Source organism: Balaenoptera borealis, assembly GCF_965194805.1.
Source record: "Balaenoptera borealis genome assembly, chromosome: 3".
NCBI lineage: Eukaryota > Metazoa > Chordata > Mammalia > Artiodactyla > Balaenopteridae > Balaenoptera > Balaenoptera borealis.
This window is the reverse complement of record NC_138866.1, coordinates 76,261,606-76,283,321: the sequence shown is the minus strand read 5'-3', so window position 1 is coordinate 76,283,321 and position 21,716 is coordinate 76,261,606. Positions and strand designations below refer to the sequence as shown.

Here is a 21,716-nt window from a genome sequence, read left to right as displayed (position 1 = left end):
TGGTGGGGGGTCCGGGCCCCGAGTCAGAAGGCGCGAGCGCCGTGCAGGGCACGCGCGAGCCGGACGGCGGCAGCGCCTGTGCAGGACGGGCGGAGGGCGGTGGGGGCGTGCGCCGGGGTGTGCACGTGGCGCGGGGGGTGGGTGTGCGTCCCTTGCTCCCTGTCTGCTGGGGTGCCCTGGAGGGTCAAGGCCATGGGCTTCCCCAGCCTGCCCAAGAGGTCTTGGCCCAATTATAAAAGAACCTAGCGGCCGCGGCTCTGTGTCCGCAAGTCTAGGGGGCCGTTTGGGTGCGGGTGTCAGTGTGATTAACCCTTTTGGGGTGGGGACAACCAGGGCTTGGTCTCCCAGTGCCTAACCTCCCAGGGAGACATTCCTGTTATTAAGGAGGAAGGGATTTGGGGGTCAGTTTTGTTCACTGCCTGTGCAATGCGTGGCACACAGTAGGCACATAATAAATGTTCATGGAGTGAAAGAATGACCCCGACGAGCTGGACTGGATAGTATTTGGGGGCGGGATCTGATGCATAGCTCTCTCTTTTTTTTTAATAGCATAGTTCTCTTTCATTGTATATGTGTAGGAATCAGGGGTCGGTGGCCTTCGTCTATTTGAATTTTCAATCTGTAAATGTTTCAGCAGTCAGGTCTCAATTTTACTAGCAATATAATCGGCCGTATTCATGCATTCGTAATGGGAAGTGTCTTACAGCTTGGAGCAGGGAATGGTTTGGGGGCAAACTTTTACTCTACTGATACCCTAGCTACAGGAGTTAAATTACTGTCTTTCTGAGCTGTTCTGTTGTTTTAACATTTGTAGTACAAAACTGTATATTTTGAATTCCCATGTGCATAGATTAAAAAATTATTATAGTTTTGGGTTGAGTTAAATTTCCTATTACTGAAGTATTGACGTTTGTAATATCTTAAGGGCATAGTAGGTAGGATGTCCCTAAAGATAGGAGTTGTGTACAAAAATGGAGTTGGGAAAAAATGCAAAACTTAAGTGTGCCATATTTAACCTTGTTAGGATTAAGGCAGGTAATAAGTAAAATTTGAGAGAGGCATCAAGTAATTCTTAGAGTCAGCTCACCAGGAAATGAAGGAAACTGACCAGTCTAGTGCACATTATATATCACCTCGTGTTTTTATAACAACGGTATTTACCTATATAACTTTATTACAACTTAATTTTTTTAGCAACTTGAAAGTTGTTTAAACAACTTGATAACAGATTTGTTCTATCTATACTTGCTATGTATAAACTCTTCATTTTTATATAGAGTAACTGACTTGCTTAAGCAATACTACCTTGAGATGGTGATTCTCAAACTTGGGCACGCATCACGATCACCTAATGGGTTTGTGAAACTCCTGATTGCTGGGCCTCATCCCCAGAGTTGCTGATTCTGGGGTGAGGCCTGAGAATTTGCATTTCTCATAAGTTCCCAGGTGATGCTATGCTGCTGGTCCACACTTTGAGAACTATTACCTTAAGGAATTGGCTTCATTTAAAAAAATTAGGTCATATATAGTTTTTGCATATATAAAATATGCAAAAAGGGAGGTTTAGTTTCTTAGGAGTTACCTATGTAATTCAGGACTCTGTTTTAGATAGCTCATGAATACTACCTCAGGGAGAACTGAATTTTTTATTCATGCAATGGCATGTATTTAAAATCAGGACTATCATGTCAAAGCAGTTGCAGAAAATCCTCCTTCCCTTTGTTATTTATAAAACTAAAAGCTCTCTGTTGTTTTTTGGGTTTTTTTTGCAATGCAGTAGGTACTTGTGTGCCATTTTCATCCTCGATGACAGACACTTTTCCCATGTGGATCAGAATCAAATGAGGAAAGCATTCTTTCTCAACATCCTGGTTAAAAGGATTTCTGTCAGTGATGTCCTCCAATTAGGAAGTGTTAGCAGGAGACCTTCAAATTCTCCATATCCTAAACACTCCTGGTTGAATGGAAAAAACCTTGAACTCATAGATGGGGAGGGCAGAGTAATGTAGTCCCTGGACTTCTGATGGCATCCGCAGCATAGACATAAGGGCACAGATTGTGAAACCAGACTGACCGGGTATGAATCTCAGTTTTGTCACTCATTAGCTTGAGCAAATGATTGAACTCCTTTGTGACTCAGTTTTCTTATCTGTAAAATAGGAATAATAGTATTTACTTCCTAGAAACAGTAATGAAGGTTAAATGAGTTAGTGTGTGTAACGTGCTCGGAATTGTGCCAGGCGCAAAGTAAATGTTAAATAAATGTTACCTTTTACTATCCACAAGCAAGTCTCTCTGTGCTCTAACGAAGTTGGCTTAATCTGAAACCCACTGATCTTATTTCCCCGACCAGGGATCGAACCCATACCCTTGGCAGTGAAAGTGTGGACCCCTAATCACTGGACTGCCAGGGAATTCCTGCTCCCACACCCCCCCGCCCCCCCGTCCCACTGATCTTTTCAATGTCATAATTTTGGAGGCTTCTTGAGGGATAGGTATACAGTTAAATCCATTTTTGCTAGTGGTTCTCAGGCAGGGTGATGTTGCCCCTTGGGATAAATGTCTGGAGACATCTTTGGTTGTCATAACTGGGGGGAGGGAGGGTCGTCAGTGGGTAGCACCTAGTGGCTGGAGGCTGGGGATGCTGTTAAATTCTACAATGCTCAGGACAAGCCACCGCCACCACAAAAAATTACCAAGTCCTAAATGTGCCGGAGTTGAGAAGCCCTGATTTGTGCTGTCTGGCGTGAGATTAATATGTGGCTCTTCATCTTGGTGACAGCCTGAATCTGTGGTGTGTTGATAAATATTTAACAACCTGTTTCCAGCCCCACTGATGGGGGTGGAAACAAAGTCCAGATTTGCAGAATTTTGCCAAGTTCCGTGGTGTAAAAGTTCCCACTGTAACCCGTTTCAAGCAACCAACTTTACGTCACTGCACGTAGAATCAGGAAGAGAGAATGTACCAAACCATTACAGTTCCTGGTCACATAGGGGATGGGGGCTCAGGTTGTCCAAGGGGTTCTCCTGTTGGTTCCTTTATGGGGTGCAGAGAAAAGGATAACATTCTTGTTATTACTCCCATCTGCTTGTTTAGTGTTTCTCTAGGGGTGGGATTATGAATTTGAGCATGAGGATGAATAACTTAATTCTGAGTGCCATTGACAGTGTTAATTTCACACAAAAAGATAAGGTTAAAAAAAAAAGAGAGAAAAATAGGATGTGGAGGAATGAAAAATGGGAAAGGCTGGAGAAGAGTAGAGAGGGAAAAATTGATGTACTGTGTGAGAAGTGACAGTGTCTATTGACAAAAATGTTAACTATTAAGACAATGAATAGAGAAAAATGTATACTAGAATACAGTGTTTAAAAAAAATACTACTATCCTGACACATCTCCTCTCGCAACCCTGTATTTCCCCTCTTGGCTAATAGCATCATTAGCTACCTGGTCACTCAAGCAAGAAACCTGGGCATCACCCCTAACTTCTCACTCTGACCTCCCCACTTAGAATTGGACACGGAGTCCTATCAGTTCTCCCATCTCCTACCTGTCCCATTATCTTCCTTCTTAGCTCTCAATTTAGGCCCTAATGATTTGTGGCCTGGACTCTTCCAGTAGTTTCCTGATGGCTGCCTGGAATTCTGATTCTCCTCTACAGAATGGTTTTCTGAGTACAGTGGTGAACAGCATAGAACCTGAAGCCAGACTGCCCTGGGTTCCAGTCATTCCATTACTCACTAGCTGTGTGATTTGGAAGTTACTTTACGTCTCCGTCTTAGATCCCTCATCTGTGAAACAGGGATGACACGAGTAGTACCTCATAAGGCTGCTGTGAGGTCTAAAGGAAGTGCTATATGGGAAGTACTTAGAACTGTGCTCTGCGTTACTTTGTTCAAGATTGCAGTTGACAACCCTTCAGCAGTTCTCTAGTCCCACTTACCAGGCAAAGTCCTGCTCAACCATCAGGACTTGGCTCCTGGGTCTATTTCTCATGAAGCCCTGGGTGACTCATTGAGGCAGTTCAACTTTTCTTCCTTCCAGACTTCACCTTGAATCTCTCACTGCACTCAGCACAATAGTGCAGTCACCTGCTTACAGACTTACAGTCGTCCTTCTGGGAAGTGAGCTACTGATACTTGAGAGCAAGGACTGTGGCTTTTTTCTTTTTCTTTTCTTTTTTTCTCAATCTTCAGTCAAGACCAAGCACTGTGCCTAACCACAGAGTAGATAATTAGAAGCAGTGAACAGTGTTAACTATGTATGAGTGTAAGAAAGGGACAGAAAGGATTCGGAAAAAAAACACCTGTTTCGCCACACTGATTGGATGGTGGATGTTTGAACCCTTCTCTGTATTATTTTCATGTGGTTTCTATAATACAGAGTTTTGTTCAAAAAGAATAATTTTATGTATTATTTTTGGCTGCACTGGGTCTTTGTTGCTGCGTGTGGGCTTTCTCTAGTTGTGGCGAGTGGGGGCTGCTGTTCGTTGCGACGTGCGGGCTTCTCATTGCAGTGGCTTCTCTTGTTGAGGAGCGCGGGCTCTCGGCTCGCGGGCTCAGTAGTTGTGGCTCGTGGACTCTAGAGCGCAGGCTCAGTAGTTATGGCACATGGGCTTAGTTGCTCCGCGGCCTGTGGGATCTTCCCGGACCAGGGCTCGAACCCGTGTCTCCTGCACTGGCAGGCGGATTCTTAACCACTGCGCCACCAGGGAAGTCCTTGTCATACAAAGTTAAAGATGGCTCCCATGTAGCCATATAAAACTGCCCATTTCCCCCTTGGTTAAAGTAGACTGGATCCATAAAATGAACTACTGCTTAGCAATAAAAAGGAACAAAAGATTAAATCGTAAAATATGGGTGAGTCCCCAAAACTGTCTACTAAGTAAGTGACACCGACACACAAACATGGATAGACAGAGCTTGCCTGAGTTAGAATGTCATTTCCACCGCTACCGTAGCTGTGTCACATCAGACAAGTGGTTTAACTTCTCTAGGGCTATTTCCTTATCTGTAAAATAAGGATGACAGTAGTACCTACCTCACAGGGCTGACAGGAGAATTAAATGCTCATGTGCTCAATAAGTGTGAGCTAAAGCAGTCATTTCTGTAAACATTCTTTTGACATCCTGGGAGCCCCTTCTGTCCATGACAGGCTGCACTGTTCTCTGGACTCCCGGTGGCTTGTGGCAGGCCACACCTCTCACCTGAGGACCGCACCCCACCCTTCCTTCATACCTCCTCCTGAACCCAGAGGTATGAAGGAACTTTAAAAATTACACCTATTCATTCTTGAAGATCAGGAGACTAAACAGGAAAACAAAAATGGAAGAATTAACTCACTGGAAGTCTCACCCCACAGTTAACCACTAATGTAATAGGGAAGAACCTTTGTATTCTATTACAAGTTAGTCACTAAAGGGCTGTTGCCTGTAAGCTTCAATTATACATAATGGCCCATCTCTGGGAACCCTGCCTCCCAGGTAGTGAGCATTAAGCTAGAATACCTTTTCTTTTAGCTGACAAGAAACCTCCTGACCAGGCCCACCTGTGAATGACTGCAAGGAGGAAGAGGAGGCTGACCAGAACCCGGACATGTTTGACTTTGCTCTCTCCCGTTTTAGTATAAAAGAAGCCTGAATGCCAACGCAGGCAGCTGGTTCCTTGGGGTCAGGAGTCCACCATCTTCTCGGTTTGCTGTCTCTCCAGGTAAGTCGTTACTCCTTGCCCCAGCCAGTCATCTCTGGGATTCACTGGCCTGTCCTGCAGCGCGCAGCAGGAGCTTGGACTCGGTAACACTAATGTTTTGGTATATACTTTTTAAGACCTTTTCTTAGGCAAATACACCGTATCAGTATGTCTTTCTACTTTTAATTAAAAAACGAGTTCGTATTATATAAACTTTATTTCATAACCCATCCTTTTACTTACTAGGGCCCTTCCCCCAGAAACACCCCTCCCACTTGCAGCTTCTACTGGTCAGCCCTTTCCTCGGAACCCCCGGCCCTGCGGGAGACCAGGTTCCGGCCCCACCTGCCAGGCCCGGGGCCGGCCGCCCCGCCCCCTTCCCCGCCCACGCCCCCCCGGCCCGCCCCACCCCACCCCGCCCCCGCCGCGGCCAGCTTCCATACCCGGCCCCGCACGCCGCGCTCGCGCTCGCTGTCACCGGGGGCCCGTCGGTCGCAGCTCTGGCTCCTCCGTGCGGCCCGTTTCCGGTGGGGCAAGGGCGTCTCCGCGGCGGCCCGGCTCCCGCGCGTTCAGCACCGCCGTCGGTGGCCAGATGCAGGCGGAGCTCGGAGCTCGGGGCGGCCGAGGACGCCGACCCGGCCGCGGCTGGCCTAGCGGGGATGGCGACCGCGAGCGGGCCGGCGCCCCGGCGGCGGTGGCGAGAGGCGGCGGCGGCGGGGATAGAGGCGGCCGCCGGGGCCGCGGCAGGGGCTCCTGGGGCAGCCGAGGAGGAGGAGGAGGAGGAGGAGGTCCGCGAGGCGGCCGCCGAGAGGCAGGAGGCAGGAGGCCGGGGCGCCGGGCCCAGTGCGCCGGTAAGAGGGGACGGCCGGTGGGGTTGTGGGCGGGGTCGGGGTCGCGGCTTCGTGGGAGCGGGGCTGGTGGGGGGTCCGGGCCCCGAGTCAGAAGCCGCGAGCGCCGTGCAGGGCACGCGCGAGCCGGACGGCGGCAGCGCCTGTGCAGGACGGGCGGAGGGCGGTGGGGGCGTGCGCCGGGGTGTGCACGTGGCGCGGGGGGTGGGTGTGCGTCCCTTGCTCCCTGTCTGCTGGGGTGCCCTGGAGGGTCAAGGCCATGGGCTTCCCCAGCCTGCCCAAGAGGTCTTGGCCCAATTATGAAAGAACCTAGCGGCCGCGGCTCTGTGTCCGCAAGTCTAGGGGGCCTTTTGGGTGCGGGTGTCAGTGTGATTAACCCTTTTGGGGTGGGGACAACCAGGGCTTGGTCTCCCAGTGCCTAACCTCCCAGGGAGACATTCCTGTTATTAAGAAGGAAGGGATTTGGGGGTCAGTTTTGTTCACTGCCTGTGCAATGCGTGGCACACAGTAGGCACATAATAAATGTTCATGGAGTGAAAGAATGACCCCGACGAGCTGGACTGGATAGTATTTGGGGGCGAGATCTGATGCATAGCTCTCTCTCTTTTTTTAATAGCATAGTTCTCTTTCATTGTATATGTGTAGGAATCAGGGGTCGGTGGCCTTCGTCTATTTGAATTTTCAATCTGTAAATGTTTCAGCAGTCAGGTCTCAATTTTACTAGCACTATAATCGGCCATATTCATGCATTCGTAATGGGAAGTGTCTTACAGCTTGGGGCGGGGAATGGTTTGGGGGCAAACTTTTACTCTACTGATACCCTAGCTACAGGAGTTAAATTACTGTCTTTCTGAGCTGTTCTGTTGTTTTAACATTTGTAGTACAAAACTGTATATTTTGAATTCCCATGTGCATAGATTAAAAAATTATTATAGTTTTGGGTTGAGTTAAATTTCCTATTACTGAAGTATTGACGTTTGTAATATCTTAAGGGCATAGTAGGTAGGATGTCCCTAAAGATAGGAGTTGTGTACAAAAATGGAGTTGGGAAAAAATGCAAAACTTAAGTGTGCCATATTTAACCTTGTTAGGATTAAGGCAGGTAATAAGTAAAATTTGAGAGAGGTATCAAGTAATTCTTAGAGTCAGCTCACCAGGAAATGAAGGAAACTGACCAGTCTAGTGCACATTATATATCACCTCGTGTTTTTATAACAACGGTATTTACCTATATAACTTTATTACAACTTAATTTTTTTAGCAACTTGAAAGTTGTTTAAACAACTTGATAACAGATTTGTTCTATCTATACTTGCTATGTATAAACTCTTCATTTTTATATAGAGTAACTGACTTGCTTCAGCAATACTACCTTGAGATGGTGATTCTCAAACTTGGGCACGCATCACGATCACCTAATGGGTTTGTGAAACTCCTGATTGCTGGGCCTCATCCCCAGAGTTGCTGATTCTGGGGTGAGGCCTGAGAATTTGCATTTCTCATAAGTTCCCAGGTGATGCTATGCTGCTGGTCCACACTTTGAGAACTATTACCTTAAGGAATTGGCTTCATTTAAAAAAATTAGGTCATATATAGTTTTTGCATATATAAAATATGCAAAAAGGGAGGTTTAGTTTCTTAGGAGTTACCTATGTAATTCAGGACTCTGTTTTAGATAGCTCATGAATACTACCTCAGGGAGAACTGAATTTTTTATTCATGCAATGGCATGTATTTAAAATCAGGACTATCATGTCAAAGCAGTTGCAGAAAATCCTCCTTCCCTTTGTTATTTATAAAACTAAAAGCTCTCTGTTGTTTTTTGGGTTTTTTTTGCAATGCAGTAGGTACTTGTGTGCCATTTTCATCCTCGATGACAGACACTTTTCCCATGTGGATCAGAATCAAATGAGGAAAGCATTCTTTCTCAACATCCTGGTTAAAAGGATTTCTGTCAGTGATGTCCTCCAATTAGGAAGTGTTAGCAGGAGACCTTCAAATTCTCCATATCCTAAACACTCCTGGTTGAATGGAAAAAACCTTGAACTCATAGATGGGGAGGGCAGAGTAATGTAGTCCCTGGACTTCTGATGGCATCCGCAGCATAGACATAAGGGCACAGATTGTGAAACCAGACTGACCGGGTATGAATCTCAGTTTTGTCACTCATTAGCTTGAGCAAATGATTGAACTCCTTTGTGACTCAGTTTTCTTATCTGTAAAATAGGAATAATAGTATTTACTTCCTAGAAACAGTAATGAAGGTTAAATGAGTTAGTGTGTGTAACGTGCTCGGAATTGTGCCAGGCGCAAAGTAAATGTTAAATAAATGTTACCTTTTACTATCCACAAGCAAGTCTCTCTGTGCTCTAACGAAGTTGGCTTAATCTGAAACCCACTGATCTTATTTCCCCGACCAGGGATCGAACCCATACCCTTGGCAGTGAAAGTGTGGACCCCTAATCACTGGACTGCCAGGGAATTCCTGCTCCCACACCCCCCCGCCCCCCCGTCCCACTGATCTTTTCAATGTCATAATTTTGGAGGCTTCTTGAGGGATAGGTATACAGTTAAATCCATTTTTGCTAGTGGTTCTCAGGCAGGGTGATGTTGCCCCTTGGGATAAATGTCTGGAGACATCTTTGGTTGTCATAACTGGGGGGAGGGAGGGTCGTCAGTGGGTAGCACCTAGTGGCTGGAGGCTGGGGATGCTGTTAAATTCTACAATGCTCAGGACAAGCCACCGCCACCACAAAAAATTACCAAGTCCTAAATGTGCCGGAGTTGAGAAGCCCTGATTTGTGCTGTCTGGCGTGAGATTAATATGTGGCTCTTCATCTTGGTGACAGCCTGAATCTGTGGTGTGTTGATAAATATTTAACAACCTGTTTCCAGCCCCACTGATGGGGGTGGAAACAAAGTCCAGATTTGCAGAATTTTGCCAAGTTCCGTGGTGTAAAAGTTCCCACTGTAACCCGTTTCAAGCAACCAACTTTACGTCACTGCACGTAGAATCAGGAAGAGAGAATGTACCAAACCATTACAGTTCCTGGTCACATAGGGGATGGGGGCTCAGGTTGTCCAAGGGGTTCTCCTGTTGGTTCCTTTATGGGGTGCAGAGAAAAGGATAACATTCTTGTTATTACTCCCATCTGCTTGTTTAGTGTTTCTCTAGGGGTGGGATTATGAATTTGAGCATGAGGATGAATAACTTAATTCTGAGTGCCATTGACAGTGTTAATTTCACACAAAAAGATAAGGTTAAAAAAAAAAGAGAGAAAAATAGGATGTGGAGGAATGAAAAATGGGAAAGGCTGGAGAAGAGTAGAGAGGGAAAAATTGATGTACTGTGTGAGAAGTGACAGTGTCTATTGACAAAAATGTTAACTATTAAGACAATGAATAGAGAAAAATGTATACTAGAATACAGTGTTTAAAAAAAATACTACTATCCTGACACATCTCCTCTCGCAACCCTGTATTTCCCCTCTTGGCTAATAGCATCATTAGCTACCTGGTCACTCAAGCAAGAAACCTGGGCATCACCCCTAACTTCTCACTCTGACCTCCCCACTTAGAATTGGACACGGAGTCCTATCAGTTCTCCCATCTCCTACCTGTCCCATTATCTTCCTTCTTAGCTCTCAATTTAGGCCCTAATGATTTGTGGCCTGGACTCTTCCAGTAGTTTCCTGATGGCTGCCTGGAATTCTGATTCTCCTCTACAGAATGGTTTTCTGAGTACAGTGGTGAACAGCATAGAACCTGAAGCCAGACTGCCCTGGGTTCCAGTCATTCCATTACTCACTAGCTGTGTGATTTGGAAGTTACTTTACGTCTCCGTCTTAGATCCCTCATCTGTGAAACAGGGATGACACGAGTAGTACCTCATAAGGCTGCTGTGAGGTCTAAAGGAAGTGCTATATGGGAAGTACTTAGAACTGTGCTCTGCGTTACTTTGTTCAAGATTGCAGTTGACAACCCTTCAGCAGTTCTCTAGTCCCACTTACCAGGCAAAGTCCTGCTCAACCATCAGGACTTGGCTCCTGGGTCTATTTCTCATGAAGCCCTGGGTGACTCATTGAGGCAGTTCAACTTTTCTTCCTTCCAGACTTCACCTTGAATCTCTCACTGCACTCAGCACAATAGTGCAGTCACCTGCTTACAGACTTACAGTCGTCCTTCTGGGAAGTGAGCTACTGATACTTGAGAGCAAGGACTGTGGCTTTTTTCTTTTTCTTTTCTTTTTTTCTCAATCTTCAGTCAAGACCAAGCACTGTGCCTAACCACAGAGTAGATAATTAGAAGCAGTGAACAGTGTTAACTATGTATGAGTGTAAGAAAGGGACAGAAAGGATTCGGAAAAAAAACACCTGTTTCGCCACACTGATTGGATGGTGGATGTTTGAACCCTTCTCTGTATTATTTTCATGTGGTTTCTATAATACAGAGTTTTGTTCAAAAAGAATAATTTTATGTATTATTTTTGGCTGCACTGGGTCTTTGTTGCTGCGTGTGGGCTTTCTCTAGTTGTGGCGAGTGGGGGCTGCTGTTCGTTGCGACGTGCGGGCTTCTCATTGCAGTGGCTTCTCTTGTTGAGGAGCGCGGGCTCTCGGCTCGCGGGCTCAGTAGTTGTGGCTCGTGGACTCTAGAGCGCAGGCTCAGTAGTTATGGCACATGGGCTTAGTTGCTCCGCGGCCTGTGGGATCTTCCCGGACCAGGGCTCGAACCCGTGTCTCCTGCACTGGCAGGCGGATTCTTAACCACTGCGCCACCAGGGAAGTCCTTGTCATACAAAGTTAAAGATGGCTCCCATGTAGCCATATAAAACTGCCCATTTCCCCCTTGGTTAAAGTAGACTGGATCCATAAAATGAACTACTGCTTAGCAATAAAAAGGAACAAAAGATTAAATCGTAAAATATGGGTGAGTCCCCAAAACTGTCTACTAAGTAAGTGACACCGACACACAAACATGGATAGACAGAGCTTGCCTGAGTTAGAATGTCATTTCCACCGCTACCGTAGCTGTGTCACATCAGACAAGTGGTTTAACTTCTCTAGGGCTATTTCCTTATCTGTAAAATAAGGATGACAGTAGTACCTACCTCACAGGGCTGACAGGAGAATTAAATGCTCATGTGCTCAATAAGTGTGAGCTAAAGCAGTCATTTCTGTAAACATTCTTTTGACATCCTGGGAGCCCCTTCTGTCCATGACAGGCTGCACTGTTCTCTGGACTCCCGGTGGCTTGTGGCAGGCCACACCTCTCACCTGAGGACCGCACCCCACCCTTCCTTCATACCTCCTCCTGAACCCAGAGGTATGAAGGAACTTTAAAAATTACACCTATTCATTCTTGAAGATCAGGAGACTAAACAGGAAAACAAAAATGGAAGAATTAACTCACTGGAAGTCTCACCCCACAGTTAACCACTAATGTAATAGGGAAGAACCTTTGTATTCTATTACAAGTTAGTCACTAAAGGGCTGTTGCCTGTAAGCTTCAATTATACATAATGGCCCATCTCTGGGAACCCTGCCTCCCAGGTAGTGAGCATTAAGCTAGAATACCTTTTCTTTTAGCTGACAAGAAACCTCCTGACCAGGCCCACCTGTGAATGACTGCAAGGAGGAAGAGGAGGCTGACCAGAACCCGGACATGTTTGACTTTGCTCTCTCCCGTTTTAGTATAAAAGAAGCCTGAATGCCAACGCAGGCAGCTGGTTCCTTGGGGTCAGGAGTCCACCATCTTCTCGGTTTGCTGTCTCTCCAGGTAAGTCGTTACTCCTTGCCCCAGCCAGTCATCTCTGGGATTCACTGGCCTGTCCTGCAGCGCGCAGCAGGAGCTTGGACTCGGTAACACTAATGTTTTGGTATATACTTTTTAAGACCTTTTCTTAGGCAAATACACCGTATCAGTATGTCTTTCTACTTTTAATTAAAAAACGAGTTCGTATTATATAAACTTTATTTCATAACCCATCCTTTTACTTACTAGGGCCCTTCCCCCAGAAACACCCCTCCCACTTGCAGCTTCTACTGGTCAGCCCTTTCCTCGGAACCCCCGGCCCTGCGGGAGACCAGGTTCCGGCCCCACCTGCCAGGCCCGGGGCCGGCCGCCCCGCCCCCTTCCCCGCCCACGCCCCCCCGGCCCGCCCCACCCCACCCCGCCCCCGCCGCGGCCAGCTTCCATACCCGGCCCCGCACGCCGCGCTCGCGCTCGCTGTCACCGGGGGCCCGTCGGTCGCAGCTCTGGCTCCTCCGTGCGGCCCGTTTCCGGTGGGGCAAGGGCGTCTCCGCGGCGGCCCGGCTCCCGCGCGTTCAGCACCGCCGTCGGTGGCCAGATGCAGGCGGAGCTCGGAGCTCGGGGCGGCCGAGGACGCCGACCCGGCCGCGGCTGGCCTAGCGGGGATGGCGACCGCGAGCGGGCCGGCGCCCCGGCGGCGGTGGCGAGAGGCGGCGGCGGCGGGGATAGAGGCGGCCGCCGGGGTCGCGGCAAGGGCTCCTGGGGCAGCCGAGGAGGAGGAGGAGGAGGAGGAGGTCCGCGAGGCGGCCGCCGAGAGGCAGGAGGCAGGAGGCCGGGGCGCCGGGCCCAGTGCGCCGGTAAGAGGGGACGGCCGGTGGGGTTGTGGGCGGGGTCGGGGTCGCGGCTTCGTGGGAGCGGGGCTGGTGGGGGGTCCGGGCCCCGAGTCAGAAGCCGCGAGCGCCGTGCAGAGCACGCGCGAGCCGGACGGCGGCAGCGCCTGTGCAGGACGGGCGGAGGGCGGTGGGGGCGTGCGCCGGGGTGTGCACGTGGCGCGGGGGGTGGGTGTGCGTCCCTTGCTCCCTGTCTGCTGGGGTGCCCTGGAGGGTCAAGGCCATGGGCTTCCCCAGCCTGCCCAAGAGGTCTTGGCCCAATTATGAAAGAACCTAGCGGCCGCGGCTCTGTGTCCGCAAGTCTAGGGGGCCTTTTGGGTGCGGGTGTCAGTGTGATTAACCCTTTTGGGGTGGGGACAACCAGGGCTTGGTCTCCCAGTGCCTAACCTCCCAGGGAGACATTCCTGTTATTAAGAAGGAAGGGATTTGGGGGTCAGTTTTGTTCACTGCCTGTGCAATGCGTGGCACACAGTAGGCACATAATAAATGTTCATGGAGTGAAAGAATGACCCCGACGAGCTGGACTGGATAGTATTTGGGGGCGAGATCTGATGCATAGCTCTCTCTCTTTTTTTAATAGCATAGTTCTCTTTCATTGTATATGTGTAGGAATCAGGGGTCGGTGGCCTTCGTCTATTTGAATTTTCAATCTGTAAATGTTTCAGCAGTCAGGTCTCAATTTTACTAGCACTATAATCGGCCATATTCATGCATTCGTAATGGGAAGTGTCTTACAGCTTGGGGCGGGGAATGGTTTGGGGGCAAACTTTTACTCTACTGATACCCTAGCTACAGGAGTTAAATTACTGTCTTTCTGAGCTGTTCTGTTGTTTTAACATTTGTAGTACAAAACTGTATATTTTGAATTCCCATGTGCATAGATTAAAAAATTATTATAGTTTTGGGTTGAGTTAAATTTCCTATTACTGAAGTATTGACGTTTGTAATATCTTAAGGGCATAGTAGGTAGGATGTCCCTAAAGATAGGAGTTGTGTACAAAAATGGAGTTGGGAAAAAATGCAAAACTTAAGTGTGCCATATTTAACCTTGTTAGGATTAAGGCAGGTAATAAGTAAAATTTGAGAGAGGTATCAAGTAATTCTTAGAGTCAGCTCACCAGGAAATGAAGGAAACTGACCAGTCTAGTGCACATTATATATCACCTCGTGTTTTTATAACAACGGTATTTACCTATATAACTTTATTACAACTTAATTTTTTTAGCAACTTGAAAGTTGTTTAAACAACTTGATAACAGATTTGTTCTATCTATACTTGCTATGTATAAACTCTTCATTTTTATATAGAGTAACTGACTTGCTTCAGCAATACTACCTTGAGATGGTGATTCTCAAACTTGGGCACGCATCACGATCACCTAATGGGTTTGTGAAACTCCTGATTGCTGGGCCTCATCCCCAGAGTTGCTGATTCTGGGGTGAGGCCTGAGAATTTGCATTTCTCATAAGTTCCCAGGTGATGCTATGCTGCTGGTCCACACTTTGAGAACTATTACCTTAAGGAATTGGCTTCATTTAAAAAAATTAGGTCATATATAGTTTTTGCATATATAAAATATGCAAAAAGGGAGGTTTAGTTTCTTAGGAGTTACCTATGTAATTCAGGACTCTGTTTTAGATAGCTCATGAATACTACCTCAGGGAGAACTGAATTTTTTATTCATGCAATGGCATGTATTTAAAATCAGGACTATCATGTCAAAGCAGTTGCAGAAAATCCTCCTTCCCTTTGTTATTTATAAAACTAAAAGCTCTCTGTTGTTTTTTGGGTTTTTTTTGCAATGCAGTAGGTACTTGTGTGCCATTTTCATCCTCGATGACAGACACTTTTCCCATGTGGATCAGAATCAAATGAGGAAAGCATTCTTTCTCAACATCCTGGTTAAAAGGATTTCTGTCAGTGATGTCCTCCAATTAGGAAGTGTTAGCAGGAGACCTTCAAATTCTCCATATCCTAAACACTCCTGGTTGAATGGAAAAAACCTTGAACTCATAGATGGGGAGGGCAGAGTAATGTAGTCCCTGGACTTCTGATGGCATCCGCAGCATAGACATAAGGGCACAGATTGTGAAACCAGACTGACCGGGTATGAATCTCAGTTTTGTCACTCATTAGCTTGAGCAAATGATTGAACTCCTTTGTGACTCAGTTTTCTTATCTGTAAAATAGGAATAATAGTATTTACTTCCTAGAAACAGTAATGAAGGTTAAATGAGTTAGTGTGTGTAACGTGCTCGGAATTGTGCCAGGCGCAAAGTAAATGTTAAATAAATGTTACCTTTTACTATCCACAAGCAAGTCTCTCTGTGCTCTAACGAAGTTGGCTTAATCTGAAACCCACTGATCTTATTTCCCCGACCAGGGATCGAACCCATACCCTTGGCAGTGAAAGTGTGGACCCCTAATCACTGGACTGCCAGGGAATTCCTGCTCCCACACCCCCCCGCCCCCCCGTCCCACTGATCTTTTCAATGTCATAATTTTGGAGGCTTCTTGAGGGATAGGTATACAGTTAAATCCATTTTTGCTAGTGGTTCTCAGGCAGGGTGATGTTGCCCCTTGGGATAAATGTCTGGAGACATCTTTGGTTGTCATAACTGGGGGGAGGGAGGGTCGTCAGTGGGTAGCACCTAGTGGCTGGAGGCTGGGGATGCTGTTAAATTCTACAATGCTCAGGACAAGCCACCGCCACCACAAAAAATTACCAAGTCCTAAATGTGCCGGAGTTGAGAAGCCCTGATTTGTGCTGTCTGGCGTGAGATTAATATGTGGCTCTTCATCTTGGTGACAGCCTGAATCTGTGGTGTGTTGATAAATATTTAACAACCTGTTTCCAGCCCCACTGATGGGGGTGGAAACAAAGTCCAGATTTGCAGAATTTTGCCAAGTTCCGTGGTGTAAAAGTTCCCACTGTAACCCGTTTCAAGCAACCAACTTTACGTCACTGCACGTAGAATCAGGAAGAGAGAATGTACCAAACCATTACAGTTCCTGGTCACATAGGGGATGGGGGCTCAGGTTGTCCAAGGGGTTCTCCTGTTGGTTCCTTTATGGGGTGCAGAGAAAAGGATAACATTCTTGTTATTACTCCCATCTGCTTGTTTAGTGTTTCTCTAGGGGTGGGATTATGAATTTGAGCATGAGGATGAATAACTTAATTCTGAGTGCCATTGACAGTGTTAATTTCACACAAAAAGATAAGGTTAAAAAAAAAAGAGAGAAAAATAGGATGTGGAGGAATGAAAAATGGGAAAGGCTGGAGAAGAGTAGAGAGGGAAAAATTGATGTACTGTGTGAGAAGTGACAGTGTCTATTGACAAAAATGTTAACTATTAAGACAATGAATAGAGAAAAATGTATACTAGAATACAGTGTTTAAAAAAAATACTACTATCCTGACACATCTCCTCTCGCAACCCTGTATTTCCCCTCTTGGCTAATAGCATCATTAGCTACCTGGTCACTCAAGCAAGAAACCTGGGCATCACCCCTAACTTCTCACTCTGACCTCCCCACTTAGAATTGGACACGGAGTCCTATCAGTTCTCCCATCTCCTACCTGTCCCATTATCTTCCTTCTTAGCTCTCAATTTAGGCCCTAATGATTTGTGGCCTGGACTCTTCCAGTAGTTTCCTGATGGCTGCCTGGAATTCTGATTCTCCTCTACAGAATGGTTTTCTGAGTACAGTGGTGAACAGCATAGAACCTGAAGCCAGACTGCCCTGGGTTCCAGTCATTCCATTACTCACTAGCTGTGTGATTTGGAAGTTACTTTACGTCTCCGTCTTAGATCCCTCATCTGTGAAACAGGGATGACACGAGTAGTACCTCATAAGGCTGCTGTGAGGTCTAAAGGAAGTGCTATATGGGAAGTACTTAGAACTGTGCTCTGCGTTACTTTGTTCAAGATTGCAGTTGACAACCCTTCAGCAGTTCTCTAGTCCCACTTACCAGGCAAAGTCCTGCTCAACCATCAGGACTTGGCTCCTGGGTCTATTTCTCATGAAGCCCTGGGTGACTCATTGAGGCAGTTCAACTTTTCTTCCTTCCAGACTTCACCTTGAATCTCTCACTGCACTCAGCACAATAGTGCAGTCACCTGCTTACAGACTTACAGTCGTCCTTCTGGGAAGTGAGCTACTGATACTTGAGAGCAAGGACTGTGGCTTTTTTCTTTTTCTTTTCTTTTTTTCTCAATCTTCAGTCAAGACCAAGCACTGTGCCTAACCACAGAGTAGATAATTAGAAGCAGTGAACAGTGTTAACTATGTATGAGTGTAAGAAAGGGACAGAAAGGATTCGGAAAAAAAACACCTGTTTCGCCACACTGATTGGATGGTGGATGTTTGAACCCTTCTCTGTATTATTTTCATGTGGTTTCTATAATACAGAGTTTTGTTCAAAAAGAATAATTTTATGTATTATTTTTGGCTGCACTGGGTCTTTGTTGCTGCGTGTGGGCTTTCTCTAGTTGTGGCGAGTGGGGGCTGCTGTTCGTTGCGACGTGCGGGCTTCTCATTGCAGTGGCTTCTCTTGTTGAGGAGCGCGGGCTCTCGGCTCGCGGGCTCAGTAGTTGTGGCTCGTGGACTCTAGAGCGCAGGCTCAGTAGTTATGGCACATGGGCTTAGTTGCTCCGCGGCCTGTGGGATCTTCCCGGACCAGGGCTCGAACCCGTGTCTCCTGCACTGGCAGGCGGATTCTTAACCACTGCGCCACCAGGGAAGTCCTTGTCATACAAAGTTAAAGATGGCTCCCATGTAGCCATATAAAACTGCCCATTTCCCCCTTGGTTAAAGTAGACTGGATCCATAAAATGAACTACTGCTTAGCAATAAAAAGGAACAAAAGATTAAATCGTAAAATATGGGTGAGTCCCCAAAACTGTCTACTAAGTAAGTGACACCGACACACAAACATGGATAGACAGAGCTTGCCTGAGTTAGAATGTCATTTCCACCGCTACCGTAGCTGTGTCACATCAGACAAGTGGTTTAACTTCTCTAGGGCTATTTCCTTATCTGTAAAATAAGGATGACAGTAGTACCTACCTCACAGGGCTGACAGGAGAATTAAATGCTCATGTGCTCAATAAGTGTGAGCTAAAGCAGTCATTTCTGTAAACATTCTTTTGACATCCTGGGAGCCCCTTCTGTCCATGACAGGCTGCACTGTTCTCTGGACTCCCGGTGGCTTGTGGCAGGCCACACCTCTCACCTGAGGACCGCACCCCACCCTTCCTTCATACCTCCTCCTGAACCCAGAGGTATGAAGGAACTTTAAAAATTACACCTATTCATTCTTGAAGATCAGGAGACTAAACAGGAAAACAAAAATGGAAGAATTAACTCACTGGAAGTCTCACCCCACAGTTAACCACTAATGTAATAGGGAAGAACCTTTGTATTCTATTACAAGTTAGTCACTAAAGGGCTGTTGCCTGTAAGCTTCAATTATACATAATGGCCCATCTCTGGGAACCCTGCCTCCCAGGTAGTGAGCATAAAGCTAGAATACCTTTTCTTTTAGCTGACAAGAAACCTCCTGACCAGGCCCACCTGTGAATGACTGCAAGGAGGAAGAGGAGGCTGACCAGAACCCGGACATGTTTGACTTTGCTCTCTCCCGTTTTAGTATAAAAGAAGCCTGAATGCCAACGCAGGCAGCTGGTTCCTTGGGGTCAGGAGTCCACCATCTTCTCGGTTTGCTGTCTCTCCAGGTAAGTCGTTACTCCTTGCCCCAGCCAGTCATCTCTGGGATTCACTGGCCTGTCCTGCAGCGCGCAGCAGGAGCTTGGACTCGGTAACACTAATGTTTTGGTATGTACTTTTTAAGACCTTTTCTTAGGCAAATACACCGTATCAGTATGTCTTTCTACTTTTAATTAAGAAACGAGTTCATATTATATAAACTTTATTTCATAACCCATCCTTTTACTTACTAGGGCCCTTCCCCCAGAAACACCCCTCCCACTTGCAGCTTCTACTGGTCAGCCCTTTCCTCGGAACCCCCGGCCCTGCGGGAGACCAGGTTCCGGCCCCACCTGCCAGGCCCGGGGCCGGCCGCCCCGCCCCCTTCCCCGCCCACGCCCCCCCGGCCCGCCCCACCCCGCCCCGCCCCCGCCGCGGCCAGCTTCCATACCCGGCCCCGCACGCCGCGCTCGCGCTCGCTGTCACCGGGGGCCCGTCGGTCGCGGCTCCTCCGTGCGGCCCGTTTCCGGTGGGGCAAGGGCGTCTCCGCGGCGGCCCGGCTCGCGCCCGTTCAGCACCGCCGTCGGTGGCCAGATGCAGGCGGAACTCGGAGCTCGGGGCGGCCGAGGACGCCGACCCGGCCGCGGCTGGCCTAGCGGGGATGGCGACCGCGAGCGGGCCGGCGCCCCGGCGGCGGTGGCGAGAGGCGGCGGCGGCGGGGATAGAGGCGGCCGCCGGGGCCGCGGCAGGGGCTCCCGGGGCAGCCGAGGAGGAGGAGGAGGAGGAGGAGGAGGAGGAGGTCCGCGAGGCGGCCGCCGAGAGGCAGGAGGCAGGAGGCCGGGGCGCCGGGCCCAGTGCGCCGGTAAGAGGGGACGGCCGGTGGGGTTGTGGGCGGGGTCGGGGTCGCGGCTTCGTGGGAGCGGGGCTGGTGGGGGGTCCGGGCCCCGAGTCAGAAGGCGCGAGCGCCGTGCAGGGCACGCGCGAGCCGGACGGCGGCAGCGCCTGTGCAGGACGGGCGGAGGGCGGTGGGGGCGTGCGCCGGGGTGTGCACGTGGCGCGGGGGGTGGGTGTGCGTCCCTTGCTCCCTGTCTGCTGGGGTGCCCTGGAGGGTCAAGGCCATGGGCTTCCCCAGCCTGCCCAAGAGGTCTTGGCCCAATTATAAAAGAACCTAGCGGCCGCGGCTCTGTGTCCGCAAGTCTAGGGGGCCTTTTGGGTGCGGGTGTCAGTGTGATTAACCCTTTTGGGGTGGGGACAACCAGGGCTTGGTCTCCCAGTGCCTAACCTCCCAGGGAGACATTCCTGTTATTAAGGAGGAAGGGATTTGGGGGTCAGTTTTGTTCACTGCCTGTGCAATGCGTGGCACACAGTAGGCACATAATAAATGTTCATGGAGTGAAAGAATGACCCCGACGAGCTGGACTGGATAGTATTTGGGGGCGGGATCTGATGCATAGCTCTCTCTTTTTTTTTAATAGCATAGTTCTCTTTCATTGTATATGTGTAGGAATCAGGGGTCGGTGGCCTTCGTCTATTTGAATTTTCAATCTGTAAATGTTTCAGCAGTCAGGTCTCAATTTTACTAGCACTATAATCGGCCGTATTCATGCATTCGTAATGGGAAGTGTCTTACAGCTTGGAGCAGGGAATGGTTTGGGGGCAAACTTTTACTCTACTGATACCCTAGCTACAGGAGTTAAATTACTGTCTTTCTGAGCTGTTCTGTTGTTTTAACATTTGTAGTACAAAACTGTATATTTTGAATTCCCATGTGCATAGATTAAAAAATTATTATAGTTTTGGGTTGAGTTAAATTTCCTATTACTGAAGTATTGACGTTTGTAATATCTTAAGGGCATAGTAGGTAGGATGTCCCTAAAGATAGGAGTTGTGTACAAAAATGGAGTTGGGAAAAAATGCAAAACTTAAGTGTGCCATATTTAACCTTGTTAGGATTAAGGCAGGTAATAAGTAAAATTTGAGAGAGGCATCAAGTAATTCTTAGAGTCAGCTCACCAGGAAATGAAGGAAACTGACCAGTCTAGTGCACATTATATATCACCTCGTGTTTTTATAACAACGGTATTTACCTATATAACTTTATTACAACTTAATTTTTTTAGCAACTTGAAAGTTGTTTAAACAACTTGATAACAGATTTGTTCTATCTATACTTGCTATGTATAAACTCTTCATTTTTATAGAGTAACTGGCTTGCTTAAGCAATACTACCTTGAGATGGTGATTCTCAAACTTGGGCACGCATCACGATCACCTAATGGGTTTGTGAAACTCCTGATTGCTGGGCCTCATCCCCAGAGTTGCTGATTCTGGGGTGAGGCCTGAGAATTTGCATTTCTCATAAGTTCCCAGGTGATGCTATGCTGCTGGTCCACACTTTGAGAACTATTACCTTAAGGAATTGGCTTCATTTAAAAAAATTAGGTCATATATAGTTTTTGCATATATAAAATATGCAAAAAGGGAGGTTTAGTTTCTTAGGAGTTACCTATGTAATTCAGGACTCTGTTTTAGATAGCTCATGAATACTACCTCAGGGAGAACTGAATTTTTTATTCATGCAATGGCATGTATTTAAAATCAGGACTATCATGTCAAAGCAGTTGCAGAAAATCCTCCTTCCCTTTGTTATTTATAAAACTAAAAGCTCTCTGTTGTTTTTTGGGTTTTTTTTGCAATGCAGTAGGTACTTGTGTGCCATTTTCATCCTCGATGACAGACACTTTTCCCATGTGGATCAGAATCAAATGAGGAAAGCATTCTTTCTCAACATCCTGGTTAAAAGGATTTCTGTCAGTGATGTCCTCCAATTAGG

General features: G+C 47.5%; 1 pseudogene across 1 annotated transcript in view; it reads right to left on the bottom strand.

Moving 5' to 3' along the window:
• Positions 1-21,716, bottom strand: part of LOC309625860 (serine/arginine-rich splicing factor 3 pseudogene) — a 239,821-nt pseudogene that overhangs the window by 153,206 nt on the left and 64,899 nt on the right. The gene's annotated exons all lie outside the window — the stretch shown is intronic.